Source organism: Pristiophorus japonicus, chromosome 1 (genome assembly GCF_044704955.1).
Source record: "Pristiophorus japonicus isolate sPriJap1 chromosome 1, sPriJap1.hap1, whole genome shotgun sequence".
Lineage (NCBI taxonomy): Eukaryota > Metazoa > Chordata > Chondrichthyes > Pristiophoridae > Pristiophorus > Pristiophorus japonicus.
Window position 1 is genome coordinate 120,612,668 of NC_091977.1, and position 8,299 is coordinate 120,620,966.

An 8,299-nucleotide genomic window follows, 5' to 3' on the forward strand; every position below is an offset into this window, starting at 1 on the left:
TTCTCCATCGCATCTGCTCTGACGACGCCACCTTTCATACTAGTGCCTCTGACATGTCTTCCTTTTTCCTCAGTAGAGGATTCCCCTCCGTCGTGGTTAACGTGGACCTAGACTGTGCCTGTTCTATTTCCCACATCTCTGTCACCCCTTCCCCCTCCACCCACCCCCACAGAACCTGTTCCTTTCTTTCTTTTTTTCTCCTTGTCTCTAAAGGCAGTTGGTTATTACCCCGCCATTCACACCCATTCTTGACCAATGTTTCTCTAACTCCAGGCATTACCATTTGAATTTGGGCCAACATCCCTTTTGTCTCTCTAATCTCTCCTGTCTTCCAACCTATCACAGACCTTCCCTTTTGTTCTTTCTTCCCCTCCCCCTTTCAGTGCTTGTTAAGAATCTGTTCTTTCCGAACACTCTCCAGTTCTGAAGAAAGGGTCATCGACCCGAAACGTTAACTCTGCTTCCTCGCCACAGATGCTGCCTGACCTACTGAGATTTCCAGCATTTTGTGTTTTTATTCCAGGTTCCAGCATCCGCAGTATTTTGCTTTTCTATATAAATACAAGTTGTTGTTGTTGCAATTTGCTGATGAGTTACTTCGGGCTAGACTTTCCCTAAAGGCCCTCAACGCCCGATTGCCCGCTGAGAAGCACTGCTAACGTTCGGCGAAAAAAGCTGGCGAGAATTTCCATTTTAAAAGGTAAAAGTCATCAAAACGAATCGTCCAGCGAGGAAGTGGGTGTTACACACTCAGTCTCGACGGTTTTCTCAGTGGGTAAGTTAGACAAATGGGCAGTCATGACCGGAATGGACGGTAAGTAGTAAAATTTAGTCCGAGGCTGCGGTTGGGCCAAGGGAGGGGGGAAAACTTTATTAAAAATTTAATTAAAAAAAATAAACACATATAAAGCATTCCCAAGGCAGTTTTAACTCTAATCGTCATGTTAAAATTTTAAAAATAATAATTAAAGAACCTTTAACTTACCTTTCTTTGCAGGGTCCCCCTTACTTCCCTGTAAAAGCAGCTTTTACAGGGCAGTTCTCTTGGCGATCTGGACGTTGGCGGTTGAGGCCAAACTTACGCCCTGGCAGCTGTTCTCGGCATTGCATGTGGATGGCTTGGTCCCGATGGGTGACTTTAGATGTGGGCAATAACTTTCAAAAACTTAGGTGGAAAACCAGCTGTAACGCCGAGAAAATCGCGACAATGAAGCCGAAGGTTTGGCCCATGGAACCGTTAAAATCTGCTTCCCAAAACCAGAACCCATCTGATACATAGTTATTACAATTGTTTATTGTGATCAGTACAGTTCCTTTGCAATGATCACTTTGATGGTAGTTCACATTGCTGAAAGACAGTTTAGTTAGCACATTGTTAGTTTGGAGGAGTTAGCCTACGAATGGGGAAAGGATAGCTTCAGTTTAAGAGTGAGGACTAACATAGTCATGGGCTGGATTTTCGGCTTTTAGGATTTTGGGGCGTTAATGACAACAGTCAGCAAAATTGGGCAGCTGGGCCCTGAGTGTGGGGCGGAGCGGTAAGGGAGGCGTTGCACATCCTTCTTGGGGTGCTAGGCCGGCTGAGCATGTGAAAATCCCGAGCTAAGACCTGGGGAGAAAAAAAACCCTGAAAAAATGCTTTCACAGGCTTTCCCACGAGGGCGCGCGACACAGCGCTGCGGGTCGATGGGAGTCAAAAATCGAGCCAGTGTCACAAACAGGGGCGTTGCACACCGGCTCGCCTCTTCCGGGTGGTGATGCTCCAAGGCTTTCGGGGCTGGTTTCGGCGGGGCGCTGGAAGCTGGCCACCCACCTAGAAGAGATCACCACTGCCATTGCCGCCCCTCTGGGGTGAAAACAGAGGCAGACAGGAGTGGAAAATTCAGCCCATGATGTGCTAAATGGTCTCCTTCTATCCTGATATTTGAATGATTAAATCCAAGATGCAGAGTATGTCTCAATGTACACACTGCTAATAGTACTGTTCAATGCTGACTATAAACAGTGGAGCAGTAAACAGTTAATCAGCACGTTAGCCTCTTCCCCCAAATGCATTGCTTAGACCTCACTCCACTGATGTGCTGCTGAGCGGCTCCCGGCCTGCGAGCACCATTGGAGCAGCACGGTGGCCTAGCCCAGCAGTCTGCACGGCCCCGGCCTGCGAGCACCATTGGAGCAGGCCGGGAGCAGAAGGAGCAACACATGCTGGCGCAGGAGAGCAACGGCAGTGAAGAGTGACATCATCAAGATCCAGGTCGGTGATTGGAGCGTGGGCAGGTACAGCAGGAGTGGCGAGGTCGGGGCGAAGGAGCGCCGAGAGATTGCAGAGGGACGTGATCATGGCCCAGATGAGGCGTGAGTTTGGTGCTCAGAAGAGGCGGGGGCCCAGGGGCAGCACGGGTCAGCCCACACTGTGATATGTGTGTGCATTAGGTCCGTGCAGCAAAGCTGGTCTCCAGTCGTCTTGGTTAATCCTTGCTACTGGACCAAGACCTAGCTCTGTCAAGCCCGTGTTGTGGCTGGTGTGCAATGGTCACCACACATTAAAAAAATCCAAGCACTGGCATTTTCCACCCTTCAAGATTTAGTTCGGACCTGGAATTTTAGGTCCATCATTGAGACACCTGTGAACTTTTTGACATGGAAGCAAGTCATCCTCGATTCAAGGGACTGCCTATGATGATGATGATCATGTGCTGCTAAGAATGTTAATGTTTTTATTTTTGTATTTATTTACAACACAAAGCCAGCCCTTTGAGAGTGCTGCTCAGTGCCCACTTAGTCTCTGAGCTGAGTATTAACCTTCTTAGCAACATGTCAGGGAGGAGAACCTGAGCAGCGCATCTGGTAGGAGAGACTGAGTAATTGATTAATCAACTGTTTATTGAGCCAATGAGTTCTGAATAACTATACTCAGCAGTGCAGTAAACATCAGGAATCATCTGTACTAAAGTCGTCTGCTTGAGTTACTGTCCAAATTGCACACTATAACCTGATTTTATAGTGTCCAGGTGACTGCTTTAGAGACTGAAACAGTAGATTTTATGGTTTTCAAATCCTTACTCCTACAGGAACTCAGAACATGCATAAAACAGTTCTATTATGGATATACTTAGCTCCTGCCATGGTGTACCAGTATTGGAATGTGGGCAATGCTAGCATCAAGAGGCAATCATATAGTGTGGGACTGAAGCCAAATGATCGGATAGGATTGGCTTCCCTGAAGGGCATTAAGCAAGCCAGTTGGGTTACTTATTAATGACAATCTGGCAGAATTTACAGTAATTTTCTGCTGATAGCTCACAACCTGCTGTGGTGGAATGTGAACTCACGACCACTGGGTTACTAATTTAGTAAAATGACCACTAAGCTACTGTATCCATTTGTAGAACATATTGTGGAACATATTCTGGCTTTCAGAACAATTTATATAACATTTATACACATCTCCAGCAGAATTTACTGGTAATGTCCCAAAAATGCAAGTTAAGTAACTAACCTAGTTTTTAATTTTTGGAAATGTTGACACCAACTCAATGCCAAGCAAAAGGTACCACTTGATGTTAAAGCTTTTTCTAATGGTTTCAATGGTAAACATGTAACACTATGGGATTAAAACAATTGAGCTGGTTACTTGGAGGCAGGTCCCATCAACATAAGTCGGTCCACCATTTTCCAAACTTTTGAAACACTTATGCCTTCAATGATGGACCAGACATTATTACTGATAAGAACATAAGAAATAGGAGCAGGAGTAGAAACATAGAAACATAGAAAATAGGCGCAGGAGTAGGCCATACGGCTCCTCGAGCCTGCTCCGTCATTTCATACGATCTTGGCTGATCCGATCATGGACTCAGGTCCACTTTCCTGCCCACTCCCCATAACCCCTTATTCCCTTATCGGTTAAGAAACTGTCTATCTCTGTCTTAAATGTGTTCAATGTCCCAGCTTCCACAGCTCTCTGAGGCAGCGAATTCCACAGATTTACAACCCTCTGAGAAAAGAAAATTTTAAATGGGCGGCCCCTTATTCTAAGATCATGCCCTCTAGTTCTAGTCTCCCCCATCAGTGGAAGCATTCTCTCTGCACCACCTTGTCAAGCCTCCTCATAATCTTATACGTTTCGATAAGATCACCTCTCATTCTTTTGAATTCCAATGAGAAGAGGCCCAACCTACTCAACCTTTCCTCATAAGTCAACCCCCTCATCTCCGAAATCAACCTAGTGAATCTTCTCTGAACTGCCTCCAAAGCAAGTATATCCTTTCGTAAATATGGAAACCAAAACTGCATGCAGTATTCCAGGTGTGGCCTCACCAATACCCCGTACAACTGTAGCAAGACTTCCCTGCTTTTATACTCCATCCCCTTTGCAATAAAGGCCAAGATTCCATTGGCCTTCCTGATCACTTGCTGTACCTGCATACTAATCTTTTGTGTTTCATGCACAAATACCCCCAGGTCTCGCTGTACTGCAGCACTTTGCAATCTTTCTCCATTTAAATAATAACTTGCTCTTTGATTTTTTTTCTGCCAAAGTGTACGACTTCACACTTTCCAACATTATACTCCATCTGCCAAATTTTTGCCCATTCACTTAGCAGCCCTTTTGCAGATTTTTTGTGTCCTCCTCACACATTGCTTTTCCTCCCATCTTTGTATCATCAGCAAACTTGGCTACATTACACTTGGTCCCTTCTTCCAAGTCGTTAATATAGATTGTAAATAGTTGGGGTCCCAGTACTGATCCCTGCGGCACCCCATTATTTACTGATTGCCAGCCCGATAATGAACCATTTATGCCGACTTTGTTTTCTGTTCGTTAGCCAATCCTCTATCCATGCTCGTGAACTTTTATCTTGTAACCTTTTATCTGGCACCTTCTCAAATGCCTGATTACTGATGCACGTTTTATTCACTGGAAAGAAATTACTCTCCAAAATTAGTGCTAAAATCTCTTGCTGATGCAATATGAATGATTTTTTTTGGAAAGGCTACTGGTTTGGGCACTAATTGCAGTAAACCTAATGATAGAAATGCAAAATGTTGCAAGGATAGAGGCAAACTAGTTTGTGTCAACGTTTACCCTCCACTGTTGCCTAGTTTGCATTTTAATTCTCAACAATTGAGAGGCTTGCAACTCAGTATGAGAAGCGGTGGAATGTTCCAGGCTTTCAATCTGTATAGAAAATGAGAAGCGATGACACACATGTAGAAAGAAACACAACATTGGACAAGAAACTTGTAAGAATGAACTATTCAGTCAAATGATCAAATCTATGTTCCTTTGTTTCTTCTCAACGCAATCGTCTGGCAGTCTTCCCTACATATCTGAAAATGTAATAGTAAACCAGAAGTATAAATCATCTTTTCCCCTAATAACTACTGTTTCCTTGAATTATGCAAAGAAACTGTAATTTAAAATATATATATTTTAAATGATGCACCCAAGACCTTGGCACCTCAAATCAAAAAATCAAAAAATCTCACTTTGTTGCTCCCACTGGTCAGTTGTGATTTTCAGCCCAGCCAAATTTTCGACATCAGAAATATTTGTACCAAACTGGCTGGTGTCTGCACCTTGTGGTGCAGCTGGGGTGCCCAGTAGGTGGGCAGGGTGCAGAGTCACCAAAAAAATTATTCTACCCCTTTCCTGTGAGTTCTAACTCACCAGCACACCTGGGCAGAACATTTATGACACAAGCTATGTGTCCCGTAAAATTGCAATAGGGGTCGTAAACTGTATCATTAGGACCATGATTTACATGGAAAGAGGCATGTTTCAGATAGATGACTTGGCTACCCAGAGGAGGGCCTCTGAGAAAGTTACAGCGGTCTGATTGTCTGGGTTAAAATGCCAGTAAGGCTACTGACCCCATTTTTTAGGCCCTAACTGCCCAGTTAACACTGATTTTCCCAAGTAAAAATTGGCCCCTTAATTTCTACATCAGAGATGTTTACTTGTTTGTTCTTTCCACAGACACTGACAGATTTAAGTTCCGAGGATTTTCCCATTTTTGTTACTAAATAAACATGCCTCCATCTGTGCCTCTCAGAAACCAGCAGCTCATTTTAAATCTTTCTATCTCAAATTCATGTGCAACCAACAGTGGGAAAAAGTAACATCTGATTGATTGGTTCCAACAGTTTTTGATTTCATCTTCCAAGGGCTGGATTTTTGGCTTTTAGCATTTCAGGGTGCAAATCGGTTCAGCGGCACAAAGGTTTGCGCCTCGAAATAGCTTGCGCCTTTGTCGTGTATTTTCAGCCAAAAAGTCATCTGGAGGAGCATTGGCGTAAAGTCAGGCCAGTACGACTGAATTTGTACACCGGAGCTAAAATTTTTGGCAGTGAAGGAGGCGGCCATTTTGCACATGGGCATTGTGGGTTTTTTTTCCCTCTTGCTTTCTTTTCCAGTCGCAAACACAAATGCAGGGCGTGCCAACTTCCCGCGCGCATTTAAACCGGCCCACTTCAGCTGAGATGGAGGATCAGAAGGGAAAACAGCATGCCTGGCGCTTCAGCTGGGAGGCTAGTGAGGCCTTAGTTAGTGTGCGGTGGACCTCACTCCATCTTGCTGGGGGAGCTAGACCACTGCCTCCTGTGTTCAAAATAACATGGAGGAAGATAGCACAGGAGGTGTCTGCTGCAGACATTGTGTCCAGGACTGGCAAGCAATGCCGAAAAAAATTCAACTACCTCACAATGGTCATCAGGGTGAGTACCATTTGCATCTATGCATGCCTCCATTACTTGTAACATTAATCTCACACACTATGTGAAGTCTTTCATTTATCTGGTCCCTCTCAACACTCAGTGGGGTGCCTTTCACAATGCATAACAAAGATGAAGGCTTACATCGGCAACCATTGGCTTTAAATGATCTATGCACATAATTTATTTCATTACAATCATCCCTCGCAATGCACTCCAACTGCTCCTGTTGCTTTCTGAAAGATCACTTACATCTTCCATGGTAGATGCCTCTAACCAGTGAATACATACTGACGAAGCACATGCAATATCGCAACAGATTGAATGGAGGCCTATACAAACATTAACAGAGTATCACTTATTCTACTGTGGTAGGCATATGTGGCACAACAGCAGAGAAACTCTTTTTGAACCCTTCCTATTTTTCTCTTTGCAGTCAAAGCACTCCCATAACTGGAGAGAGTAGCTGCAGACAGGCGGGGTCCGCTCAAACATTACCTGACAGACATGGAGGAGAGGGTCTCTGCCCTCATCAGAGTCCCAACTCGGACAGTTGCCAGGGGCGATGCTGAGCCCGCTTTGGCTAGTGAGGGTATGTAAATGGATCGCACTACTGAATCTGTTGCACTGTGAGATATAATGGAGTAGCGGCGGCCCTCAAATGAACCTGTGCTATGCCATATTTCTCATGTCACCCTGCCACTAACCGCTCGTCTGTTGTTTTCTACTTCCAGATGACCAACCCGAGGCGCAGCATCCCTTGAGGGAGGCCTCCACTTCAAGCCATGCAGATGGCGATGAGATAATGGGGGGGACTGATCAGGCAGAGCATCCGAGCCCACCAGTTGCACTCTTCGGATTAAGCTCTTCTGAGGACAACACGGAATTTGCGGGGTTTGAGGAATCAGAGGCTCCTGCTCCCAGTGGTGTACAGCAACACAGTGCCGGAGTGAAATCCCGCAGGCCAGCTCTCCAGAGGGCGATTTGGCAAAGTCGGTCTGCTAACAGACAGGCAAACCTTGAAGTGAATCTGGTGGAATTGTCCAGGGAGAGCTCAGTGATGAATCGTGACCTTATTGATGCAATGGGACGGATCCCAGCAAGCATTGACAAGCTCACTGTTACAGATGCAGCGTTGCAGAGTTATTGAGAGTCGTGAGTCCAGCGAGGCCATCATTGCCCACACACAGAGACAGTGGAGTTCCAGAGTGTGTGACGCGTGCCCTTGATCACGCCACAGACTTGGGTGCATCACAAGCAAAGCTTTACTCCAGCTTGGCCAAGTGATGTAGTCCATGTCTACTTCCATACTCTCCGCATTTCCCACTGACTAACGGAGAAGTGACGGTGCCAAAAGCAGGCCAGCAAAGTGTGGGGAGACTTCGTGCTCAGGTTGCTAAAGCCCAGCCCCGTCGGAGAGTGAGTGGCTCCAGGGAAATGGGAGGTGGTTTCATTCCTCAGGATGACAGCATTCCAGATCCCATCACCCACTCGCCAACCATAGACCTTAGACAGTTGACACACCAGCCACCTGTGACTGGTAACACCGAGGAAATGGCACCCCAGTCGAAAGCTGGGACAT